Source organism: Vidua chalybeata, chromosome 3, assembly GCF_026979565.1.
Source record: "Vidua chalybeata isolate OUT-0048 chromosome 3, bVidCha1 merged haplotype, whole genome shotgun sequence".
NCBI lineage: Eukaryota > Metazoa > Chordata > Aves > Passeriformes > Viduidae > Vidua > Vidua chalybeata.
This window is the reverse complement of record NC_071532.1, coordinates 28,224,986-28,238,134: the sequence shown is the minus strand read 5'-3', so window position 1 is coordinate 28,238,134 and position 13,149 is coordinate 28,224,986. Positions and strand designations below refer to the sequence as shown.

The window sequence follows — 13,149 nt, the reverse complement described above, 5'->3', positions numbered from 1 at the left end:
CAATTTGTCTTGTCCAGATACACCTTAAACATCCACACTGAGAATGCCTGTGCAAACAATCAAAAAGCAGGTGATCTACCTGTTCCTAAAGCAAGTTCCTATGTGAACCCCACCAGGCAGCGTCCCAAGAAAGTTTTCTAATTTGTCCCTGCTTTGAGTAGGGATTTCACCAGATGTCCTCCAGAGGTCCTTTCCATTTTATAAGGTCCTTTCCAAACTGTTTTGCTATGATCCTCTGACGTGATCTCTCTTCTACACAAGCTGTTTGCTGTTGACTTTGCTGATTATATTCTTTCAATAGTGAAACCCTGAAGCAGGCCCAAGGCAATTTGCATGTACCAAGACAGACAAATCCACAGTTGGAACAGTCATCAGGAGAGTTTTCAACATCTCTTCAAACTACAGGGTAGAAACAAGCTTTTGGAAAATATGTTTTCAGGGCACCTATTCATTGTAATAATTGAAGGTGTCACTGTTAATGAATTACTGTTCTTGCTACTGGCCTAACAACCCTTTTTATCTTTGGGGTTGCATTCAGCAACTGTAACATGTTGATTCAATGCTGCAACAAACTGAAAATAAAAGCAGCGTTGACGCAATGCAAAAACAATCTATTCATCATCCTGACACCAAACAAATAACTTTTCCTCTTTAATCTGGAAATTGTGCTGTTCCATGTGTTGCTAAATCATGGTATTGCTATTCTGCAGAGGGTCCTTATTGTTCGGCTTTAGGTTTTGGAGTTTGTTCTTTTCCACTGGTACATACTTCCAGCTTTTTCCTTCCATGTGCTATGGTAACATGTCCTTTATAGGGGAACATGAGCTACTTACAGCATGTAGCTCACACATTTGTTATTATCTACAGTTCTTATGAACTGTACCAGACAGAAAAAAAAATTGTTCTCCTCAAGGACTAGCCAGGATAAAACCAGCATGACCTAAAGAGACCATCAAGTCAGAGCTGGAAATCCTGCTGGGATAAGAAACCAGTACCTAATGATTTCAACAGACTGCCTTTCATCTGACTGCTGGTACTCCTCATCAATACCAGTGAGATGTTGCATTGATTGAAGCACTTCACAATTTTCCCTTCATGCAAATGATCTATGTGCAGATTCTCTATTAACTACTAACTTGCTGCTTTTTTGAGATACGAAAAAATTACTTCTAGGAACATAAATCAGACCAGAGATTCCCTGCTAAGTACTTGTCATATCATTTCACTAAGCATTCACTGTTTATGCTTATTGCAGCTGCGAAGCTTCCACAGGATCTAATTCACACACCTTACTCAGCAAACCCGAAACATTTTCCATCGGGCATTCAGCTTGATGAGCAAAACCACATCACCTTTCCATCTCTCATTACTAGGTTTCTTTCACCTATGGAAGAAAGGACCAAGGAAAATGTTCAGCATACTCATCTGAAGCTGAAGTTTATGTTCACAACTCAAATTCAGAGTCATATCCTCTTTACCAGTATTAAATGCAATTTCCAAGTCCACTGGAACTGGAATGACCATAGGCTAGTTGCCATTAGAAAAATAAATATTTGCCAAGAGTTGGCAATGCAACAGTGTGAGAGCATTAACATCACCAAAGATATTCAATTAGCTTCTAATTAGAAATATGATTTAATATTTTACCACCCTTTTTTGTTTCCTTTTTAAAACATCCATATGTTTGACATTTTGTTAATAAGAATATGAACAAATATGAACAGAAATTAATTCTGGGTCCATGGTTTAGATACATAAGGAGATACATTTTTTTTTTTTTTTGTTTCAAGTGTAAGGCATTTTTAAAGCTTCATTTGTCAAGTAAAAACCAGTAATGTACATTCATAATATACCTACCACACAGCTTCATTTTTAGTAACTAATGCTAAATATCTGACTAAAGAAATTGGTAGAAAATACTTTTGCCAGAAAAACTATATAATTTTTTTTTTAAAGTGAAAAATTACTTCAGAACAAAATATTTCACTTCAGAAACATTGCCAAATAGGAGACCAAGAGGAAGTATCCTTCTAATATTTCTTATTACTAATATCCCTTGCAGATTTATCTTTTAGATTGCGCATTGTGTCACTGTTGCAACATAATCTTTTGCATCATGGAGAAGCCAGGTATATCATGGAATTCTCTGGTCAGAACACATCAAGAGCAATTCAGTGGAGCTTGAAATCTCAGTCTTATCATCAAAGAAAAGACAACCATGATTCCCATTATACACTGTAGCAGAACTTTTTAATTAAATGTCTTATTATCAGTCAAACACTGGCCTATTCAACCATTTCTATTTTTGAAGGAAAATAATTCGTGAGATACTAACAAGTGAGATACTTGTGAAAACAATTTTTTGTCAAAACCCAATATTTTTTCTACAAAATACCAATATTGACTATAAAAAAACCCCACACTCAGACTATTTGGAGCAAATGGAAGTAAATACAAATAGCTACATTAGTTAGGGAAGTTATTTACATATTTAACTTTTACTTTGAGGTCCTCAACTATTCTATTTCTTTTGTCAAGGCTGGAATTCGTGGCAGCATATTGCCCCAGCAGCATATTGCCCCAGCACAGTGGCAGAGAAAAGTTGGGCTACAGCTTCCTCTGACACTGTGCAGGCAGAGTGAGTGACACAAACAGTGAATTTTAAGGTAAAATATTGCTTAGAGGCCTTTGAAATATAGAACCAAGATAAAGCAGGGAACTTTATTAAATGGAAGTTACCTTCTTGAGAAATACCTTTTAGTCTCACACTTCCGCATGCAATTTCATTGATTTCTGTGGGATTAACTGCGTACATCTGGTTTGCAAGAACCTCTGGCAGACAACCTATGAGTTGAAAAAAAAACAAAATAGCTGTCTGAACTGCAGTTTTGCATTTGAAGCAAGTTATGTCTCTGCTTGCCATCTGCCATAATTATTATTGTTTCTTCTGAGTGTTCATTTTATTTGAAATGTCTGAACAGTTTTTTTCTTACTAGTTATAAAATGATCCTTATAATGAGTTTACCAAATTATTGCTTCAAAGCTTTTTCATAAGTCAGCCACAGAAAACAACATGTTCCATAAATAATGCATTTTGCAGAGCAGTAGGGAGAAAAATTAACTAGAAAAAATTAGTTTTCCTTGCTTCCTTTACATGACTTCCTCACCTCATTTCTCTTAACTGTATTGTCCATAGTTGATTCAAAACTATGGCATTCCTATACAAGAAGAAAATATCTGCTCAGTGTCAATTCTCATATCTTGAGTACTACAGTGAGTGAATGTTGGATGCCCAAGTTCCCAGAATCCTGAGATTATATTAAAAATTTAGCAAACTTTTTGAGATAAATGGAGAGAGTGGAGAGGCTTGAGAATAAGCCTTGCACATTTCCTCATGTTTCAGAGAGTTGAAGGCTTTTTGAAAAAGAATTAATGATTTTTACTGACCCTGGAGGGCTTTTTAGAAGTATAAGTCCATTCTGACAGTTTTTTTATTACAGGAGTTTGATTAGCAGTTCTTTGCAAAAAAGCAGTCAGCTATTTAGAGTGGGTCTCTAATGCAGTTCAGAGCCCAGCTCTCATGGCATTACGTCCTGGAAAGGCACTTTTTCCATTCCAGACAAAAGAATGAAATTCTCTGCATTACAGAACATTCTGCTGAAGCAACAGCCTCTCCTTGACTGCTTTGTAATGGACTTTGGAGGGTGATTCGTCGTGGGCCAGGATGCAGGGCAGGCATAAAGTGCTGCCCACTTCCATTAGCAGCCCACTGGGTTTGTGAGAGCTACCTTGGGCAGGAACAGCCAGGACAAAACTCTTCAAGTGATGGAAAGTGCATCAGCTTTTTAAAGGCTTTAGGAAGCAGGAGGCCAGGAGGGGCTACCTGGGTATTGAAAACCCCACTGTAAATCATGTCTACTGCAGTACACCCAGGAGTCATCCATCATTCACCAGCTCCAGGGCATTGCTGCAGCACTGGTTCCCCTGCTTCTCCCTGGGCAGTGTTAGAGCCAGCAGCTGCAGGAGCCACAGCAGCCATCCTGAGTGACCCACCTGAGGCCTGCTCCTCCACAACAGCTCCCCTGGAGGCTGCTCAGAGCTCCCTGCTCTCACAGCTACTCCCAGTTGGAAGCCAGGGCCTGACAGAGGGCTGAGAATCCACATTTCCTGTTGCCATCCCTTTCCATTTTGGTGAACTGGCACACCCAACATGTTCCAGTGGACATGGCAGCCTGGACCCAGGTTATCAGCTCTGAGTGCTCCCAGGTTCCTCAGAACATGAAGAGTTCAGCAAGGCCCAGCTCTTACCAAACCTGCATTTCTTCCAGCAATAGATGCTTTCAATTTTTCCATGATCAATACCTTTAGATTGCTCACCTGAAGCTATGGTTGGTTATTTCAGGATACAGGAACTGATTTGCATAAATGTCTGCAGATCATAAAAACACTGAATGATTTGGGTTGGAAGGGTCCCTAAAGATCATCTAATTCCAGCCCTGCCTTCCCTGGGCAGGACACCTTTCACTGGACCCAGTTATTCAAGCCTCAAGGCTACATCCAGGAGCAAGGGCAGCATATACTTGTGAAAATCAACAGCATTTCACCAATAAAGCAGCTGTAAGTATATCTCACAATAAAGTAAACTTTGAGAGGAAGGGGACTTTATTCTACTTTTATATATATGACTTTGAATAATTTAAAATTTTAGAGATATCACAGGATAATTCAGGTTGAAAAGCGCTTCAGACAAAAATATAACAACCTGCTCAGGTATTTGAATTTTTGTTTGCAACTGCAGTGAATATCAAAAAAAGGCTTCATTTTTCCTAGTCTGTGTCTCTAAAATTTTTGTTTACTTGAAATAAGGTAGGAGACATGTATAGAAGCTTACAAAAAGTAATGCACCACATTGGGAGAGAAGCCTGTTGTGTGCAAGCCAGCACTTGGCTCAGACAAGCCATTCCTTGCTTGGCAAGTTAACTCTGTTGAAGAAAAGTTGTCTTTAAATAAGGCTCCTGGAATTTAGCAAAGAGATAATGCTATGCTATCCAATTACAAATGGTCTCCCTCCCATTGTCTACAGACATGGCAAACACAAGGCATTAATTTTCAAAGGGGGAAATAGTCCAACTGTGGCAGAACCATTCCCATGCCTTCACTGTCACTACATGAAATAATTGATTTGGACAGATACAAACACATGGTGTGGAAGGAGAAGATCTGCAGCACAGAAGAGAGTTGCCTCAGAGTAGCAGCAGTTACTCATGCATCTACCTTATTGGTGGAAGACTGTTTCCAGTGGTTAAAATGGATATATTTATTGGTACTTACGTTAATAATAAACATTATCAGCAAGGCTTCAAATATTTTACCTTCAAGTTAATTAATGAATATTTGTTTTCAGGGATTTAAACTGTCTCTTAAAAGTGCTTAACATTTTACTGCAGCAAATAATAGAGGAAACAAGGAGTTTGTTACCCTAGTACAAAGATATCCACATAATTGTTACTTAATAAAAATTCTGCAAGAGAATGTGTGGATTGTTGTTCTTATGTGCATTTAATACTACCACGGGTCTTTAAAGAAGGCTTTAAAAAGCCTTTTTTGGAAAAAAGATTTGCTTCAAGGACCTTGTAGTCTTAATCAACCAACTGAATTATATTCTTTTTATATATAAAGATGGGGATTAGATATTCAAGTATAAGAATCTAAGCGTATGAAATTAGATGATTCCATCCACTTTGAGACGTGTGGCATTTTCACTGACTAAGTTTATGACCAAATAAGATCATTGGATTAAGAAATGCAGAAAATTCTATAGAATTATTTAATTTAATATGTTTCACTCATTAGTTTTTGTCTGCTTTCATATTTGAGGCAAAATAGCAATAAGAGATTATGAGATTCTGCATATTGTGACAAGTATATTTCTAAGGAACTTCTTGAGATCAAGCTTGTCATCTCCTGAAAAAAAAAAAGTGCCATAAAAATATCTAAAGTTATACTTTTACCAACAGAATCTTACTGTTTGCTGCAAGTTACTCACATTAAAAACATTTTCAGTTTAAATTTTGAAACAAGACTTTTGCCATTTCCCAAAGTTTCAGTCAATTCCTTTCTTCCCTCCCTGTGACTGGGTTTTGTTTTGGAAGCTGATTCTTTCATATTTGTGACACAGAAGTCTTCTGAAATCAAGAAATAATTGGGGTTGGTTGCACATAACAGGGAAAATGGCTGAATACCTTTAGGAAAGCTTAGCCTAATCCCTACTCTTTCCTTCCAATTTTCCCTTGCAAGGTGAAGGAAGTGGAGAAGGAGATACCAAGCAGCTTGACAGGCACCATGTATTGTACCCTTGAAGTTACACAAGGATAGTTTCTGGCTGAAGGTGATTTCCAGAGAGCCTACTAATTAATTAATTTCTGTACTACCTCAGGTGCTGACAAGGAAATAGTTTTTAAAATTTTTTTCTGATGTGGGTTGTACATAGCCTATTAACATCTTTGATTCTTTCTTCTCAGACTTTTGTTGTATTATTTTCTAAACAAAATAAATAAACTCCAAATTTAATTTTAAAATGGCAATCCAAATCACTTGCAGCAAATTCAATGGCAGTGACAAATGTAGCACACAGTCTTGAGCATAATTATCCAACTTTTTATACTCACCCTAATGTTTCTTTTCGCTACTGAGATGTCATAGAAAAATGTCCATTTAAACATTATATTTAATGAGTTATATAACAAATATATATAAACCTAAGACACAAAGTTAAACAGCCTCATATCTGTTACGGTCTGGAAATGATGGATGAAAAAAAAAAAAAACAAAACCCAGAAAGGTGTCACCAACTTACAGGCAATAATTCTGAATGCAGGACATTTTATAATGGAGATTCGACTTTTTTTTTTTATCATTTAAAATTATACTTTTTTTAAAATTCAATAAGCTACTTCAAAGTAACTTGCTAGAATAGGAATGTAATAAAATGCAGCTCTAATAAAGCAAATAACCCAGAGCAAAATTTAAACCCAGGAGAAAACTGCCATCACTATAATTAACTAGAAATACAGATCACAACCCAGATGGGAAAGTCTGTTAATGAATCCTTGGTCTGATCATCAGCTGATGAATAGGAAACAATATTGAAATAAAAAAAAAAAAAAAGTATTGATTCACAGCTGCTGAGAGTCAGTTGTGGATCTGACATGACAGACGAGTCTGATGGTGTAAAATTGAGTCAGAGCTCAGTGGTGACAAATCTACAGAGACAGGAGTAGTTTTAAGTAGAAAAACCCAGATTGATTGTACCTAGTCCATGACAAAAGACCTAAGGCTTGGATCATTTAAAACTGGACCAGGACATTATCTACTGAAACATGGTAGCCATTTAGTCCTGCCTCTTTTTATTTTTATTTTTTTTTAATTTTGTTTATAGAAGTATACTTTTAAGGAGTCATATTCTTAGTAGAATATCATGAGAATGGATACCTTACTGTGGATTCTAGAGAAGCCCCATTCCTAGGTAACAGCCCAGAGTGAGTCACAAAATCAGAGAATATATTGAGTTGGAAGGGCTCCATCAGGATCATCAAATCCAGCTCCTGGCCCAGCACAGCACCATCCCTAAGAGTCACATCAGGTGAGTCCTTTCAATCTACTTGTCATTGACAAGTGCCTTATGGATACAAGGAAACACATGTTCCTGTTCCCCACTGTAATTTCTGGGAGTTTTGCCTTGATGAAGGGTTACGAGCTGTGTAGGCTGGAGACAGTTTGGGGGAGACTTTTATACATTAATTAAATGACCCTTCAAACTCCAAAGACAAGCAGACCAAAGCAGGTGACTGTGTGGGAGTGTTCTTGCATGTCTTTCCCTTTCAGATGATTATCTCCAGCAACTCTTCTGTTGTATGCATCCAGACCAGAAACCACCCTTAATGTCTGAGGCACACTATTTTAAGGGTTCCATCGAATTAGTAGATAAAAGATCACATGAGGAAAACGTGTCCTGGCATAAGGACAATTTCTAGTTCCCCTGCTGCCAACTGAAGTAATGCAAAGTTCAAGGAAAACAGTCACAGCATAACGATGGCTTCTGCTGCAGGAACAACTCAACTGTTGATGCAGCAGATACTGAATCACCACTTTCAGTCCACAATATTTAGAAGAATGGGTACTACAGTCAAATTATTTTCATATGCTGGGTTTTAAATTGTGGTGGTTCAGCAGAAGTATTCAGACAGTAAACATGCTCTCTGGAACAAACTACTTAGGCCATCCCAGGCTACAGTTGTGTCTGATAAAGGAGAAGGATCTTAAAGCATACACTGAAGATCTCTAGATAAGGTTGCACTAGTCTGAAATGTCCTGATAAGCTTGCTGGCAGGGAAGTTGCTATAAGGCACAATTCCACTGAGTTACAGAATAGCTGATGGCAAAGCCTCTAAAGAGAAAAATGAGCAATACATATATTTAAAGATATTTGGTTGTCTATTTCTATTTTCTGTTATCTCACTGATACGTAAGGTCATTGCGCACAGGAATAACACATACAGACTAATAAAATGTATAGGTCACATTAATGTCCAGACCCAAAGAGGGATATGATTAACAAAATCTAATCCAATTGCTCCTGAAAGCACAATATACAATAGATCTCTATGGAAAAAAATAGCAGTTAAAATTTTCCATAAAGGATGCTCTTCAACATAAGCACAACCAAATATTAGTCTATTTCTCATTTGGTCCTAATTTTCCTGTTCAGAGTAATTTTATAAACTCTGTCTGTTAACCTAATCTATTCTCCTAAAACTGGCTGTTTCATTTTTATAAGATCAACGAGATTTTAAGTATTCCTAGGAGCTGTTTCCAGAAGTTAGTTATAGGGTGAGAAAATGGGAACAGGGAGGTGTGTGGCCTTCACACTCGACAAAAAGTATTCACTTATGAACAAAAAGAAACACTTGAAGATTTGAGATCCCTGGCTTTGTAAAAAAAAATAATAAATAAAACACCACCCAAAAATGCAGATAATCCACTTTTCATTCAAACATTCCATCTTCTTTCACCAGATGTCAACAAATAATGAACATCTGGTAAGATGGGAATTCAGTGAGTTCATCCTACTCATTACCTTCACAAGTGGTGTTCCACTAGCACATAGATAGGTGACTGGGTCAGGCAATAGGACCAGCTGCTACTTTTTCCACAGAATGAAATGACAGGAAAATGGCAACATTTTGAGAGAATTATACTGTACCTCTCAGAATACCTCTTCCAAAGCTGTTTCAGTTCTCATAGGAACTTGGAGTGCTGGTGTTCAGACTTCACTGGCATCAGACCAGCAATTCTCCTCTTCATTCATGTCTTAAAATGTGAACAGTTAATTCTTCAACATCAAGACTGTGACAAACACAGCCCCTTTAAACTGTGAGCTCTCTGGTGTTAACTCTAGCTGGCCTCAGACTGCAATTCATGCTGCCTCCTCACATGCCCCTTTCTCATCCGATGTGATATGACTGCCCAAGCTGCTTAACCCATCCATTATATTACATTTTTTAAAGCAACTCCTGGAGGGAATGGGGCTCAAAGCAGGTTTGTAGCAAACTTACCAGCCTTCAAATATTACAAAACTACTGTTGAAGAAGAAAGGACTTAAGTCAAATTCAAAGTGGTTTAAAAACCTTGTTGTTTAAGAAAAAAAGAATAAGCATCTCTGCCTGCAAATACTCCATTGAACAATCCTATCCAAAATTACAATTTTGATGAAAAGGCAAAATGGCAAACTTCTTAAACTATGTTTAAATGATAAAGCCAAATCCTCTGTGAGATTGTGAAATCCTGCATGGACAGTAAAGCACTAAGCAGTTCTTTTCCATGCTAAAAGCTTTGACAGGTGGCTGTGCAAGGAGAATTAAAACACCTAAACTAAGCTTTCCAGAAATTACACGAAGAAATGGAGAACCACTGAAGCAGAGCTTTCTAAGAGACAGCACCACCAAATTCTCTGTGTTGTGTGGTTCAGGTGAGCAAACCCATTCCAGTAGTGCTAGAACCACATGCTTAATTCTTAGCTTGGTGTTATTTTCTATGCTGCATACCAAGAGCAACAGCTCCACCTGAACTTTGATAAGATTGGAATGGGAATCATGCCTTAGTGATAGAGGAGACTGCAAGTCTTTTGATTTGTTGGGGGGCAGGAGTGGAGAGGAAGGTTGAAGACTTATACTTTCACAGTCCTTATAAATCACTTTACTACTGCTCTCTTCAACACTGTTCCACTTAAGGGAAAATAAGCCGTTCCTGTCGCTTTTCAAGAGCCTGACATAGTACACATTTGTGTGTGCTTTTGTAATCAATTTAAAAATTCAGATCAGCCACAACATCTGTTTTGTGGCAAGATTTCCCTTTCCAAAAGAAAAACTGAATTAGTCTATTATGAATCATTCAACAATATTGATATTACAATATATCAATATATGAGCAGAAATAAATGTCATAAAACTACCCAACAGCAAACATTAATAACAGTAGGGGATCTAACTTCAAAAATTTTTTATCATTATTTTCATGAATGTTTGGCATTCTCAATTTTCTGCCGTATCTCTTGAACATACACTGAGGCACTCCTTTCTTTCTAGCCTAGTCTATTTTCCATTTGGCATTTCACTCTTGGAATGCAACAAATGGCTAGAAAGAGAAAACTTCCTTTGCCTAAAGAGGTTGCCCCAAATTGCAGAGTCTTAGCATAATCCAAAGAAAAATTGTTCTGGGTGGAGAAGGTAATCCCACCAGAAGATCTCCCTAAACCCAGAATTTACTAATGTGCTCCCTAGATCTTAGGGCTCACGAGTCTTTCACATACACAAGGTGATGAGCAGTTTTCAACCCCAGTGTGCAATGGGGTGTCTCACCACAATGCAGCTGCTATCACTTATTATATGAACAATTTATTCTGAGAATTCATTTGATGTGTGGCTTTCGTGAAAATTTGCAGTTTGTGCTGCACTAAAGACCCTGTGTTTAGGGTTGCAAGTCAGCAAATGATAGGTCAGGTTCAAAAGCTTCATCCAGATATAGCTATTAAGCTTTAAAAATTACAGCTATTGATCAGAATTCTTTCAGTTTAGAGCCAGGTCTCATATAAATGTTATAGGAGCAAGGAGCTCTTAAGTTTGCCAGAGCACAACTGGCCAGGGATGTCTATTCCCAGAGACTTGTTTCAACTGAGAAAGAGAAATGCCTCAAATGAGGTTTTTTTCCTTGTCTTAGTCTTATCAAGAAAACTTGATTCCCTGGGTATATTTCTACCAGCTTTGGCTTTCATTTCTCAGATTAAAACAGTACTAGTTTGTATGCCTAAGCAGCCTTTTTTTTTTCTTTTTTTTTTCTTTTTTTTTTTTCACAAAATAATGGCAGCAAAAAAATCAGTAGATGCTCAAGCTGAAAGTTTTAAAAATCTTGGTAACGTCCCTTTCCTTTGCCTCCCACTTCCCAAAAAAGTCTCTCACTTGATGCATAAATCATAAGCTTTTTAAAGAAAAATCTAATGGTAAGTTTTGATCTCCTCTGATTTTAAAACTACTCAGAAGCCAGAAGCACTCATGGGAGCCAGAGATCTTTCCCTTATCACAGGAACCACTGTAGCAAGGGACAGAGCTGGTGACTGGTGATGGAGTAATGACTGATGGATGAGTAATGCTCCTCCAGCAGCAGATCTTAATCTTATTATACGGGGGAATGTGAGGTGATTAGAAAAAGAGCAGAAGTTATTGTCAGAGGGACTTCCCACTATAGGTGCAAACCAAATGTATTGCAAAGAGCAGTATGAACTCCCTTAGCAAAGGCAGGGACAGCTGGGCTGCTCCCAGAACACGCCATGGGCACGGGCTGCACCAAGCAATGCTAGCAGGAAAAATGAAAGCACACTGAACTTTTCATAAATGCACTCACTCTGATCCAGGCATGCGGGAAAGACTCATCTCTGACTGCATTCAAAGCCTGATAGATCTAGAGAATATCTGCCAAGATCTATTTAGCTGAAAGCCAGGGGTTTGGTGGAGCAGACAGTATCAGCTTTCAGCAGCGTGCAGGACCCTGCATTTATATTTGCATGACTATACAAATATGTGTTTGTATTTAGAAAAAAAAAAAAAGTTGTCTGGGTTTTTTTATTTTTAACCTGCTTGCCAATAAATGAACTTATTTTTGTGCATTTCATTTCTTGCATTTATTTTAAGTGCAAGCAAGTGCTTAAGTGAAGCACAAATTAAATGGAGGAGTGGGCTCCCAAGAATGTCACTTGAAGCTTGATTTACTGAAAGTTAGCAGGATGTGCTCTGATGTGCTTTTTTTTCCTTTTGACATTGAAAATATGCCACCACTTCCACTCCTAAGTGCCATAATGATCTGGCCTTAAATTTATTTTTTAAATTATTTTTATAATGCACACTAGATGGTGCTCAAGTTAAAAAATGAATGGCAACTTCAATCGATTTTTCATGAGATTAGCAAAATACGTTATATCCAGAAATCAGGGAAAACTGACTACTCACCTGAGCCTCTTCCTGACTGCTGATCATTTTACTAAAACTGTCTTTTTGCTAACTCTGTTCACAATCACTCCTGATTTTTAGTTGCATATTTATGAAACTTTTGCTGTGACTTATAACATCCTGCTTTAGTGAGAGTGGAATGAATTACCTGAATATGTGTACACAGCTCCAAACTCCGTGGAAATGCACTTCACCAGCCATCAGAAATTCCGTATCTGTGTTCATGACAATACTGAGTTTGTGGAAACATTTGAAAACAGAATTATTTCTTTCTCAGTGATCATATTGGATTAACCTATTAGTTTATGGAAAAGTTATATTTCTTGACATTTCAAGTAAACTGTACCAAGTATACCAAGTGTACCAAGTCACTGACCTTTATCCTAACTACAATCTGAGTTTTGAGAAAATCAGGCTCTTTTCAAGTAGTGATGAGAGAAAGGACTCAGTAATTCAGAGTCTGACACTGTTCAATAGGTGTCCAGCCTCCTGAACTGGCAATGATGGAACAAAAGTGATCACAGACACAGGTGAGGACACAAAACTGGTGAGGAGCAGACTCTGACAGCAATGCTGAACTTGTGCCAGGCAT

General features: G+C 37.7%; 1 long non-coding RNA gene across 1 annotated transcript; it reads right to left on the bottom strand.

Annotated features, from left to right (window-relative positions):
* Nucleotides 1-873: 873 nt before the first annotated feature.
* On the bottom strand, nucleotides 874-12,783 carry LOC128786064 (uncharacterized). Its single transcript, XR_008430167.1, has 3 exons — nucleotides 12,706-12,783; nucleotides 2,740-2,844; nucleotides 874-1,384 (listed from the first exon to the last, which is right to left on the bottom strand). It is a non-coding gene; the product is annotated as an uncharacterized LOC128786064 (long non-coding RNA).
* Between the last annotated feature and the right edge of the window lie 366 nt (nucleotides 12,784-13,149).